Here is a 14497-nt window from a genome sequence, read left to right on the forward strand (position 1 = left end):
AATTTGTCCAGTTCCCCAATATCTCGGATGACCAAGATCTTGGCCTCTTCTGGAGATCCCTTCAGCTTGATGAAAGTCTTGCAGTTTTGTGTCCAAGTGTTAAGGATTTTCCCCTGTTTCCTTAGGAGTCTCGCCTTTTTTGCAATGTCTGCATTTTTTTTGGTTAAGTGCTCATTTAAAAACACATCTGAGCCTTTCAGTTTCTTCCCTTGTTTTAACAATTGCATCTTATGCTTTCTGTTGGCAAATCTCATTATTACAGCCGGTTTGCCTGTGTTGCTTCTCCGTGGGAGAGGGTGACATGCTTCGATGTTAGTGCTTTTTACCTCAATCCCCTTGGAGTGTAGGAATGCTAACACCTGTTTCTCCACAGAGTTAGCATCCTCCTCATTCAGTTCCTCTCCATCTCTTCTCGCCACTGCTCCAGCATATGAGCGGGGTTGAATTTGCAGTCCGGTCACAATGATGTCATTTATCCGGGTGTACTGCTCCAGCTCCTCCACTCGGTTCTCAAGAATGGCGATCCTCTTTTCCTTCTCCTTGTTCTGCAGCCTCAGAGCTTTGACCTCTTCTACCAGGTCCAGGATGGTCTTCTGCTGCATCCTGACAGCAGAGATTTCTTCACCCAGAAAGTCGAGGGATTTTTTAATATCGTCTATCTCCTCAACCGTAGGAGCTTTCTTCGGGGGCATTGCGTTGGTTGTTGTTACGCGGCCTGCTCCCGCGCTACCTCTCGGCCTGCTCCCGCGCAGCCTCTCGGCCCGCTCTCGCGCAGCCTCGCTCCCGCGCAACCTCTCGGTCCGCTCTCGCGCAGCTTCGCTCCCGCGCAACCTCTCGGTCCGCTCTCGCGCAGCTTCGCTCCCGCGCAGCTTCGCTCCCGCGCAGCCTCTCGGTCCGCTCTCGCGCGCAGCCTCTTGGCATGCTCTCGCGCGCAGCCTCTTGGCCCGCTCTTGCGCAGCTTCGCTCCCGCGCAGCCTCTCGGCCCGCTCTCGCGCAGCTTCGCTCCCGCGCAACCTCTCGGTCCGCTCCCGCGCAGCTTCGCTCCCGCGCAACCTCTCGGTCCGCTCTCCCATCATTTTCATGTTTCATGTTTCATCATTTATAGCCAGTAATGACAATGGTAAAGTCTTACCTTAGCTTTAGTCATTGTTAAAATTATGTAAATGTACTATAAGTAGGGGCCGAGGGGATAATGGACAACACGGCGTTTAAAATTTGACGCATCGCTGATGTGGTAGGGGCCAATGACATGGAGCTTTTTTTTCAGTCAGATGATTTTTTTTTTTGCTTTAATCTCTGAGTGCAGACATCCCAAGTCTCCCGGAAGTTCTGGGAGTCTCCCGCATATTGATAGTGGCTCCTTGATGCCCGCAAATTGGAGAATATCTCCCGGAATCTAGAGCAAGTGAGCAAGAGCGTGCACGCGAAACATTAATGTCTGCATCGCTCATATGACGGAGTGCGCGAGGGAGCCTGTGTGTGTGCCTGTTCATGTAGCGCATGCTCGACAAAAACCATCCTGATTGGTTTACAGACATCCAAACTCATTTAGAACAGTGTAGAAATGAGCAGGAGAAAAACAGGGAGGGCTCGGAAAATGACGGCAGGCCGGAATCGAACCCGGGTCCCCGGATTTATGGTGTGGCGCCTTATCCACCTGAGCCACAAAGTCCTGCTGGCATTGCTTTTAAATAGTCTATTTAAATCCTTAAAATGAGTCATGTAATGCATGTCTTGTGTGATCTGATCTCCAATGGTGAAATAAACCGGTTGTGATATGAGTACAGTCTGTTATTTTAGAAGATAAATTTAATATATAATTTAATATATAGCTTAATGAAAAATATTTTATAATATAATATCACGACATATTACTATCTGTAACTGTTCATCACTAAAGCGTTTTCTAAGATCATAATGTCTGATATCTCATCTCGTTATCTCTAGCCGCTTTTATCCTGTCCTACAGGGTCGCAGGCAAGCTGGAGCCCATCCCAGCTGACTATGGGCGAAAGGCGGGGTACACCCTGGACAAGTCGCCAGGTCATCACAGGGCTGACACATAGACACGTGAAGAAGACCAACATGTACATTTATGCAGATGATACTACACAACTTGCATCAGGACGTGATATCCACACAGTGGAAGTGTGGCTACAGGAAGATCTTTCGCTTATCGATAAGTGGGCAAGAAACAACAAAATGGCACTGATTGCTGAGAAAACTAAAACCATGCTGGTGTGCAGTAGACCTAAGCACAGTAAGCTGGAGACGGAAGGCGAGTCCCTTGCTGTAACAATCTCTGGAAATCTTATCAACAGTGTTAAAACCAGCAGGTTACTCGGAATCCATCTCGATGACGCACTTTCTTGGGCGGTTCATTCCGAGAAAACGGCTGCAAAGATATCCAAGAGACTGGGTTTGTTAAAGCGGACAAGAAAATTTCTAAATAAAAGAGCAAGAATTAGTTATTATAATGCTGTGATCCAGCCTGTTATGGACTATGGTGCAGTAGTGTGGGGAGATTCTTCAGTGAGTATCAGTGACACCATGCTACGTCTACAAAAGCGAGATGCGCGGATTATTCTGGATGCTCAATGGGATGCACCATCGAAGGCCCTATTTGATGAGCTGAATATCGTCCCTTTCAAAGAAAAAGTCGCACGCGCTAAAGTGAAGTTGGTGTTCAAAGCCTTGAACAGTCAGGCGCCTGGTTACATCAGCGAAAAGTTGAAAGTTTATAACCAGATTCATCAAAAGAACACCAGGAACAGTAGCTGTAATGTAATTCTCCCAAAATGCAGACAATCATTTGGTCAGAAATCATTTAGGTTTAGTGCGGCGAAATTGTGGAACAGTTTACCGCGTGACATGAAGTTGTGTAAATCGCCCATCGAGTTCAGCCGAAGGCTGAGTATGACATTTTTTTAGAATTGTGTCACTCCTATCTATTGTTTTTAAATAGATAGAATATTTTAATTTTATTTACCTTTTTGATAGTGTTAATTTCATCTTTGCCAGTTATTTTTCTGAGGGCCATGTGTATGTTATCTATGGATATTTAATGTAACCCTCAATAAAAAATGAAAAAAAAAAAAGACAGACACAGACAACCATTTACACTCACGGTCAATTTAGAGTCACCAGTTAACCTAACCTGCATGTCTTTGGAGTGTGGGGGAAACCGGAGCACCCGGAGGAAACCCACGCGGACACAGGGAGAACAGGCAAACTCCACACAGAAAGGCCCTTGTCGGCTGCTGGGCTCGAACCCAGGACCTTCTTGCTGTGAGGTGACAGTGCTAACCACTACACCACTGTGCCGCCATGTCTGATATTATTATTTTTTATTACATATTAATATTACAACATCACTTTTAGCGATTTTAACAAAAGGTCTGCAAACATGTTTTTTTTTTTCTCAAGACCACATTTACACCGTAATGTAATCATATGAAAAATACCATTACAGACTGGTGGAGCAGCGTGCCGAAAATAATATGTATTTGGTCCAAGGTGTGGGGTTTTTTTCATACGTCGCTGGCTCTTTTGCCAGTAGCGCATCACTTGCGCAGGTCTGGGGTTACCCTGCAATTTTCGGGTTGTTCTATTATTATTAGGCTACCGCAAAAAAGCGGTCACATTGTGTGCTCAATACCTGTATACAGCGCTGAAATAAACGTTTTGCAATGAATAAGAAGTGTTTTGAGTTAACAGCATATTTTTAACACTAGAAGGCCCAAACTGCAGACTTTATGGCCCTTTTCCACTACCCTTTTTCAGCTCGCTTCAGCTCACTTCAGCCTGACACGGCTCGCGTTTCGACTACCAAAAACCAGCACGACTCAGCTCGCTTCAGCCCTGCTTAGCCCCTAAAACTCGCACCGTTTTGGAGTGGGGCTGAAGCGAGCCAAACCGTGCCGAGTGAGGCTGGGGGCGTGAGCAGACACTCCCCTGTGCACTGATTGGTGAGGAGGAGTGTCCTCACATGCCCACACACGCCCCGCGAGCGCGCTGGGATCTGTAAACACTGCAAACCCGGAAGAAGAATAATTACGAATTACGAGAATTTCTGAAGCCTTATGCGCCTCGCCTCATCTATACGCTCTTGCCAGTATCTGTTGGCGTTGTCGGTGACAACAAGCCACAGCACCAAGACCAGCAACACTAACGACTCCATGTCCTCCATGTTTATTGTTCACTATTCGGGTCGTGAGACTACCGCTTAAAAGCTCACTGATGTCACTGTTTGCGCTGCTTAACGACATCACCTGACGTCCACCCACTTTCGCTAACTCCACCCAATGTGTCCACCCACTTCCAGCCAGCACGGTTCAGCGCGGTTGTAGTCGAAATGCAACTCCAACAGCCCCGCTCAGCCCGACTCAGCACGGCACGGCTCAGCCCGACTCAGCCACGTTTGTAGTGGAAAAGCGGCAAGAGTCTGCAATGAAATTCCCCCCAAATTTGTGAACAAGTCTAACATACCATTACCTGCCTCCCATTGTTGTGTAAAGAAGCCTAATTATTGTGTTACCTGAGAAATAGCCTCTTTGTTTCTAACCCTAACCAGACTTCGTCACAACCAAGGCAACCAAGAAGGATCAGTTCTAACCCTAACCCCAAATCCTGGCTCTAACCCCAACCTGAGCTCACCCCTAACCCAACCCCTAGCCTCAAATAATAATGGAATAATAACCCAAATATAACATGGGGGTGCTGACCAGGCACTTGTGGAGCATTGAGGATGGGGCTTGGAAAGGACAGTGCACCCTGCAATAATAACAGAAGCACTGAACTTTGTGTACGCTGCCACAAATACACCTGTGGTAAATGTACCGTAGGAAAGACTCACCATGGGAATGTGTAAACTACTAGATGGGACAACTCTATGCTACATTTCTGTGCTTTGTATAGCCTCCATGTGTAGTGAGTCTGCTTTTCTTAGTGTGAAATAAATGTTTATTTTCTTCCTGAAGTTATACCGTCTGTAGTTTTTCCAAGCTGAAATTGTGTTTTTTGGGCCACTAATTCCAGTCCTCTGACATTGTAAGCTTGGCAGAGTAAATTGTCACTGAAATTAGGGTGTAACCTAAAACCAAATTACCATTCCTGAATAGCAACCTCAGTGGGGGGTGGAGTGGCTGTTCACAATACAATGGAGACAGTTAGCACCTTGAGAGGAATACACAATTTTTGCAGAGAGGAGGGGGCATGCAGCAGAAGTGGGCCTTTTAATGAACCATGCTTATCACATACGGTAACACATTATCAACAAAGAAAGAAAAAACACAGTGCCAAGGATCAGGAAAAGAACCACAGCGCTGTGATTAGTTGGGCTATCAATGACTGACAGAGCCCCGGCACATAACTAAGCATTATAAAGTTAAAAAATATTATTTTTATTGAAAAAACAAGAATGTAATGATTTCTAAAATTTCTAAAATGATTTTACCTAACGCAATTTTCTGCTTTAATCCACATTTGCTGGTGTTGAGCGGTTTTTTTTTGCTTTTCAAAATCATCTCATCACAGATCACTCGCTGCTGTGTGCGAGCTTCCCTGCCCCCTATTTGTTGAAAATCTTCTGTAGATGTCGGGTTTTATATTGATTTATTATTATTATAATTGTTAATAATTAAACGTGATAAATCTGGTTATTAGGAACAAAGGAGGGCATAGTGGGAAATGATACGGTAACTGTCACTTGTCGGTTCAAATACGATACTGTTTTGTGATTACACTGTACCGGTTAATAAAAATAGACAAATGGCATGAACCTCTCTACTGTCTCTTATTACACTAAAGAAAGGGCCTGGCCGAGTCATTGCGTATTACTGAAAAAAAGAACGAATGATACACGGATTGTGTATCATTCGTTCTTTCCAGTTTTAATTGGCAATCAAAAAATGAAAAAAAAAAAGAATTTTTTTTTCATTTCAATTTTAGGCTCATATAAAAAAAATGAAAAACCAGTCATTTTTTCATTTTTTTTGTGTTAAAATAAAAACAAATAAAATAACCAGTCACTTTTTCATTTTTTGATTTTTGATTGCCATTTGAAAATAGAAAGAATGAATGATACACTGATTCATGTCCTCTAATGAAAAGCAAAGTTGGTCTGACACTATGTTGAAAGCGACAAAATGAATGCCATGTTGTTATTATCATTATTTATTATTACTATCAGTGGTCGAGTTGTAAAATCAAACCAGGGGGGATGGTGAAATTTTTAGTCGCGTGTCGACCCATCGGTCGGTCCTTCGGTGGGAAACTGGTTTGCTTTTAGGAGGGTTTGCATACAACATAGGTCTGTGGACCTTGTTCATTTACCAGACATACAGTAGCAGCAATTGAATTTTTCCCGTTCCAACCGCACGCCGTGCGACTGCCATGCGACTGCCGTGCAGTTCCCAGCTGAACGCCAGGCGGCTGCCATGAATGGCTCAGAACCCCCTTCCTCCCCTATTTTAATTCTAAACACGCCCATTCATTCGATTCCACGGTGTCGCCATTAGATGGCACTTCTCTCATAAAAAAAAAATCTTGAAATGATGTGTGAAGCTTTTGTACTGCGCTTCCCAATTTCAGTGAGAAAGTAGCTGTAGAATAGATACATAAATGTGAGGTAAATTTTACCCAATTTAAGTATTTTATAGCTTTTTATTTCAGTTATTTTATACTCAATATATGGAATTAAATCTACCCCAAACAAGTCAATGCAAATTGTTACCTCAGATTTATTGGGTAAATTCTATAGGTTACTTTTTCAGTGCAGGAGCAGACAAAACTGCGGGCCTTGGTAGTTTGGTGGTTACTGCACATGTCCTGTACCGGTAACTCCTGAAACATGGTTCGATTCTTGCCTTGGGTTTACTTGCTCAAAAATAAATATTTAAAAAAAATGACTCTTGCAGTGAAGCACTGTGCACTTTTTAGTGTTACATGTAGGTCCTTGTATCATCCGATCATTCAATTATTCCATTTAATCTGAAAAACAAAAAAAACACACTATTTAGTTTTCCTGTTTTTCTGTATGACCAAAAAATGAGGGATTGGTGTTTGTTTTCCTTTTTCCAACTCAAAACAGAACAAATAATAAACAGGGAAACCAAAACGAAATAACTCTAAATTACGATTATTGATTTTCTCTATTCCCCACGCTACATTAGCCTTCCCATGATCCTCAGCGACAGTCCATCATCATCTCTGCATCTATGAAACAGAAAAATTGCATGTGCATGTATATATCAAGTAATTTATTCATACATCTTATTCATTTAATATATTAAGCTGTTAATGTTAAGCTGATGATCTCTTAATTATTATTATCTCAATATACTAGTAATCTGTACTCGAGTTGAGGGGGGATGGGGGGATGCCTTCCCCCCTGGAATAAAAAATGGTCAAAATCATCCCCCCTCTAAAATGGGCATCCCCCCTCCCTTCCCTTGAGCAATTTTATCAATAAATGTGGACATTACTTCTATTTAACATTGGAATTAGAAATGCCATTCCACGTAGCTTTGCTGAAACTGAGCATACAGAAAGCTACCGCGAGAGAGGGCACGCGCAAGTGAAGCGTTTGAGGAGGTGACATTCAGTTGGGGTTCCGTTATTTTTGATTTCATTCGGCGTCAGTGACAGCAGTGGATTGCAGCATCATGGCCAAGCGGAGTGGACAGCAAGACCTAAGCAAGTTCGGATTTAACATCGCAAGAAAAAAACATTTCAGGAGGTAAGTCAAGAGTTATGAATATCAGTCACACTTTCTGTGAGCCCACTATCATGCTGTAAAGTTACCGATATGGAGCCTAATTTGTGGGCGGCGGATAACACAGCTATCATAATGAATGTTAGTTTGGAGTCTATCCAGCTATCGATAGCTTACTCAGGTTCATGTTAGCTTTGATTTCTTGTATAAGGTCATTAATTTAATCAGCCTGGACGTTCGTTTGTTATTCTTCAGGCAACAAAAAGTGTTATTCAAGACAGGAAGGCTAAAATAAATGACACTAGCAGTTTTGAAGGCTTCATTGCCTCATTAGAGAGCCGGTCACAACATGTAAGGCAGAGCAGGATTGGTGTAGGACTTGACAAAGTGTCTGCTAAAATGCAGCTTTCTTTTTCTTCGTCATAGGCTCTTCTTCTGTCTCCTCAATGGGCCTTTTCCCCTTTCCAAAGAAACTTTCCAAAGATGCCTGCTTTTAACTCATTTTGCTAGCTTGTATCCAGTGTGTATCAAAGTGCTGGTATGTATCGAAGCAAAGTATCAAAGTATCCAAGGCAGCTCCTTGGTAACCGTCAATGTTAAGGTGTCACGTGACCTAGATAACAGCGGGAATCAACGTTACAGAAAGAATCCGGTCATTTTTCAAAGCTCAAATCCTCGTTCAGATAATAAATAAATCAGAAATAACATTATAATTATATTTAATTAAATTATCTTATCCACTGCTCTTTATTCCAGATGACAGTCAGCAGCAACTGCAACACAGTGCGACAGGAGCTGGAGGACCCGGAGTGTGAGACAATACAGGAGCAGGAGCAAGCAGGAGAACCAACAGCTGAAGAGCTGAAGATTTACAATTTACTGTTGCTTGTTTTAGCTTATTGGTTACCTACCTACCTCTGTATTTAATTCAATGTTCCCAATGTTCAGCTTTGAATAAAAATTCTATTGACTTGATATGAAAAGATTCAGTTGTTCATTTACATTGCCTGCTGAGGTTTTAATAAATTATTTACCAAATGATTTAAAAGGAGCCTACCATGACTATGAAGTTGCACTTCAAATTTGTCATCTGCATTTCACCCTAATATGGAGAATGTGGTCGGTATGTCAGCCAGGAGACTGACTAAATGACACGACATCCACACTGTGCATGTTTTACAGTAAAATACCAGTGTATTATGTTTTTTACAACAATAAAAACGGTACACAGTGTGTACTACACACTTTATCAGCACAAAATACTGTATGTCTGGTAAATGAGCAAGGTCCACAGACCTACGTTGTATGCAAACCCTCCTAAAAGCAAACCAGTTTCCCACCGACGGACCGACCGATGGGTCGACACGCGACTAAAAATTTCACCATCCCCCCTGGTTTGATTTTACAACTCGACCACTGATAGTAATAATAAATAATGATAACAATTGTAAGTGGAATTGGGATTAATTAAATTATAAATTATGTAATAATTGATAATTGAATTAATCAATTTATAAATAAAGATCAGTCTCATAAAATCTTAAATTATTAATCTTAATACTCACCGTGAATGGTTACATTCAAGATTAATGGTAGCTCTGCATTAGATGGGAAACCCAGTTGTATACAAAAGCTAAATTTTGAAGGAAAAAGGAATTCTAAATAGTTGACCTTGTGAATAAACAACAGGAACAAGTAAAATGTAATTCAATTTGATTAGCTTTTATTTGTCTACTACTCACTAATAATAATCTCACAAAATACATTCAATGTCGGGCAAAGGTAATAACAAGACAAAACAATGGAACAATTACACCTGGACCATAAATTTGAGGGAAAGAGAGAGAGAAAGAGATAGGAAAAGAGAATCCCTTGTGTGTGTGTGTGTGTAGGTGTGTGTGTGAGAGAGAGACTAGGGCAAGCCGATGCGTGTAGGTGTGTATGTATCTGTGGGCAGATGCTAACGACTAGCCACTCTGGCAATGCTTAAACAAAATGGCGGTCAGTGCCTAGGTGTCGTATCACAGGTAACTCAATGAGGAAGGTCCCAAAATGGCGTCGGGAAATATGGCGCCTGCAGGCCTAGTCGAGAACACAAGCCTACCAGCTAGCGTATCACCCTGAGGTAGCTAGCAATAAGTTGCTAAGGAGAATCTGACCACGTTACAGCTGGATCCAAACACTGTACTTAACAACAATTTCCAACAGACTATCTAGGCAAAGAACTCAACGCGAGAGAGAGAGAGTGTGTGTGTGTAATAGGTGTTGGATGGAGAGAACTAGGCCTTGTAGCGGTCCAGCCTCGGAGCTTAAAATAACAAACTTGTCGCTGTGCTGCTAATCAGATCGGGAAGCTAGCAATGGAGTTAAGGAAAGATATCATGCAAGATACCCTGTCTAACAAGTTCAAAGAAAAAAACAGAACCAAAACAAACAATAAAAAAAATAAACACCTTCCGTGTCTGAGTGGGTATGCTAAACAGCTCAAAGCTTAAACATGACCCTAACAACCATCTGAATAAGCTACAAATTAAAATTTGCCCAAGTGCCTACTCAATGCAATGGAAGTTCGTTCTCCGATGTCCGCGCTGAGGGTCGCGGTCCGAGGAGAGGAGGTTAGCGGCGAGTTGCGTCCAACCGCGGCTAACGAAGCAGGGAGATGGAGGCCTAGTTGGCCCACGGTGCTTCGGGAGAAACCTCCGGTGATGCATCGACGAGAAAAAGGCTGAGAGGAGCGAAGCTGTCCGCAAATGCCTCTTAGCGTGGAAAACTACTTAACTGTAGTTAAACTTTGCAAAGGTTTAGAATCAAAACCACTATATCACTGAAACTTAGTGGGTCGTTCAAAAGTTCGGCCGAAACTAATTTGAACAGGCTGTTCTCAGACAATAGCGGTTAGTCTCAACACTGTAGGCGAGTGTGCCAACAGTCCGTCTGACCACTCCAGTAGCCAGAACATGAGAGGACGAATCGAGGTGCTCTCGATACAGTTAAAGCAGTTCCACTTTACGTCACATCCGGGTGGAGCGCGCAAGGAATTGTGGGATCGTTATGGGGGCGCTGGCAAGTTACCAACACAATAACAACATGGCATTCATTTTGTCGCTTTCAACGTATTGTGTCAGACCAACTTTGCTTTTTATTAGAGGACATGAATCAGTGTATCATTCGTTCTTTCTATTTTCAAATGGCAATCAAAAAATGAAAAAGTGACTGGTTATTTTATTTGTTTTTATTTTAACACAAAAAAAATGACTGGTTTTTCATTTTTTTTTATATGAGCCTAAAATTGAAATGAAAAACAATTTTTTTTTCATTTTTTGATTGCCAATTAAAACTGGAAAGAACGAATGATACACAATCCGTGTATCATTCGTTCTTTCTTTTTTTCAGTAATACGCAATGACTCGGCCAGGCCCTTTCTTTAGTGTAATAAGAGACAGTAGAGAGGTTCATGCCATTTGTCTATTTTTATTAACCGGTACAGTGTAATCACAAAACAGTATCGTATTTGAACCGACAAGAGACAGTTACCGTATCATTTCCCACTATGCCCTCCTTTGTTCCTAATAACCAGATTTATCACGTTTAATTATTAACAATTATAATAATAATAAATCAATATAAAACCCCAACATCTACAGAAGATTTTCAACAAATAGGGGGCAGGGAAGCTCGCACTAGGGGTGGGCGATATGTATCGTCTGTGATGTCATCGTGAATGTTGTTTTGACGATGTGTAATTTTGCATTATCGAGTTTTTTTTAATTAAGCCGCCAAAAATCAATACAGAGCGGAGCAGACCCGGCGCCAGACACGGACTGATGGACGGGCCTTGAATTGCTTTGGGGGGCACACATTTTATATGCCAAGCCAGGGCAACACAACTGTTTCTAGCAACCCAGGAGAGCAGCACAGACGTGACGAGTTAAATATTCGAAGAAACCTATAAAGCAACCAAAACAACTTTCCAAAATGTATCAAACATTGCTCAGCATATTAAAAGTTTTTTTTTTTTTTTTGCTCCGCTGGCCTCACAACGCACAAAGCTGATTTCGGGTATCTACCGGAAGATGTCGTGATATGATCCCGTCCAGCAATAAAATGTGATTGGCTGAGACAGCTGCTCATTTACCCAGATACCATCTGAAGAAAAAATGCGATTGGTCGGTTGGTTCATTCCATGTCATTAACCCATTGGTTCCCAAGAAATATTAGTCCACGTTTATAGCAATGATCCAGAAATTATTACTAGTGTTTCTGTACTCACGGATAATAATGAATGAACCGATCAGCCGATTTCGAATAGTTTCAATACATTTTAAATTGAGCACATTTTTCTTTATTATTGTTATACTGAAAAACTTTGACTTGTAGTTTACGTTTTTTTTTGAGGGGAAAAAAAAACGAAGAAGAAGAAGCTGTGACGGGCTCCTATCAGGCCAAGTGCTGTCACTCGCCGGCCACTTTCAGGCATCTTTTTCGGATTAGTGAGACCAGACCCTCTGAACATGAATGGGGAGATATCAATACTGGACTCTGTGAAAACTAACGGTCGCGAAGAGCATATGATTGAAATCGCCATGAAAAGTTGATTATACTTGAGTGTTAGGTTGGTTCTCATGACTCAGAAAAAGCTTTAAAATCCACTTTTCTCGTGGATTATTTTGACACTGCGCAGGCGCAGTACTTCTATAACGGCAGGAGAGGGACAGCGGAGCACGAAGCTGCAAGATCATTGGAAAGCTGTTGGTTCAGATCGACATATGATTGGTTGTTGGCAGCGGAACAGGCGGGATATTTGCAGACCCGTACTGCCGTCAGAGACGGTTGATTAGAATGTTTGCTGCCGTTACGAACAGTCAATTGAATTATTCATTGACGCCGGATGCTGCGTCGCGCAACATTGCCCCTAGCGCCGGTTGTTGCATAACGCAACATTGCCCCAAATGCCGGTTGCTGCATAACGCAGCATTGTTGATTTGTCATTTTTTTCAAGGCGCATGCAGCATGTAATGCACAATCATTAGTTCAAATACACATGTGGTGGGTGTTTTCGATTTTTTAAGACCATGTGACCAAAAATGTGTTGTGTGATTTGTCGATAATAACATCAATCAATCAGCCATACTCGCTGTTCTGCACACGTGCGTTTGTTTAGCTATTTAACACCGGCGAAAATGGCTGCGGTTACTGCGGAGACATGCTGTGACAGCGATGGAAGTGATGTGGAGTTGGAGGGGGGTGAACAGATTTTAATCGAGGAAGAGATAGAGGGAGATGTGCCGGAAGACCCCTTAGATAGAGAACAGGAGTGGGATTTGTTTCGAGAGGATGATGAGGAGGAGGAATTCCAAGGCTTCCAAGTGGACTGGCAGTCAGATGGATTTCACCCCCCACGTCAACAAAAGTTCACTCGGACACCTGGGCTAAAGGTGCCGATATCTGAAGATGCAAGCCCTTTAGATGTATTTTCGAATATTTTCACTGAGGAAGTTTGGGATATGTTGGTGACACAGACAAATGTATATGCTGATCAGACGCGCGGCCACACACCATCAAATTTAAAGTGGAGCGCCGTCTCAAAACAGGAAATGAAATCGTTCATCGATCTCTGCATAACTTTTGGGATAATGAAACTACCAACTCGCCGGGATTACTGGAGACAGAGCAAGTGGCTGTATCAGACAAATGTCCCCCGAGTGATGGCACGAGATCGCTTCGACATGATCTGGAGGTAATTATTTATTCTTGCGCTCTCTTCTGACGACTTCTGTGTCTTATTGCGTGGCGTTACCCTTATGAAAAAAAAAAAACCTCGGCGAATTACTGCAGTATGAAAACTAGGATTTTTTTAAACTAGTGTTACTGCAGTATACAGTATAATTGCATAATGCAAGACATACGATGCAGGGTTTTATTAATTTATTATTAATAATAATAAAATTAATAATTAATAAATTATTATTTAATAATAATAATAATAATAATAATAATAATATTATTATTATTATTATTATTATTATTTTGCAGTGATGTCTCCATCATGGCCAGTAATGTACCCGAAGTGGTGTTGGAGCCTTCTACTAGGCCTACTACTACTACTACTACTACTACTAATAATAATAATAATAATGATGATTATGCTTTAGTGATAGTATAGTAACAGTATATAGCAATAGTAATAGTAGTATAATAAATAGCAGTATTGGGCAGTAACTTTACTTTATCCTGAGTCGTAAAGCAAAACTACACTGAGTGCAGAATTATTAGGCAAGTGAGTATTTTGACCACAACATCCTTTTAATGCATGTTGTCCCACTCCAAGCTGTTTAGGCTTGAAAGCCTACTACCAATTAAGTATATCAGGTGCTGTGCATCTGTGTAATGAGAGGGGGTGTGGTCTAATGACATCAACACCCTATATCAGGTGTGCATAATTATTAGGCAACCTCTTTTCCTCTGGCAAAATGGGTCAGAAGAGAGATCTGACAGACTTTGAAAAGTATAAAATTGTGAGATGTCTTGCAGACGGATGCAGCACTCTTGAAATTGCGAAGATGTTGAAACGTGATCACCGAACAATCAAGCGTTTCATTGCAAATAGTCAACAGGGTCGAAAGAAGCGTGTGGGGAAAAAAAAGGCGCAAAATAACTGCACATGATCTGCGGAAAATCAAGCGTGAAGCTAACAAGCAGCCATTAGCATCCAGTTCTGCCATATTCCAGAGTTGCAACATTCCTGGAGTGTCAAAGAGTACAAGGTGTGCAATACTGAGGGAC

The 14497-nt window shown here is 41.9% G+C and overlaps 1 protein-coding gene across 5 annotated transcripts in view; it reads left to right on the top strand.

Moving 5' to 3' along the window:
- Positions 1–14497, top strand: part of LOC132895349 (prolyl 4-hydroxylase subunit alpha-2-like) — a 422856-nt gene that overhangs the window by 58717 nt on the left and 349642 nt on the right. The gene's annotated exons all lie outside the window — the stretch shown is intronic.

This window comes from Neoarius graeffei, chromosome 12, assembly GCF_027579695.1.
Source record: "Neoarius graeffei isolate fNeoGra1 chromosome 12, fNeoGra1.pri, whole genome shotgun sequence".
NCBI classification, from domain to species: Eukaryota; Metazoa; Chordata; class Actinopteri; order Siluriformes; family Ariidae; genus Neoarius; species Neoarius graeffei.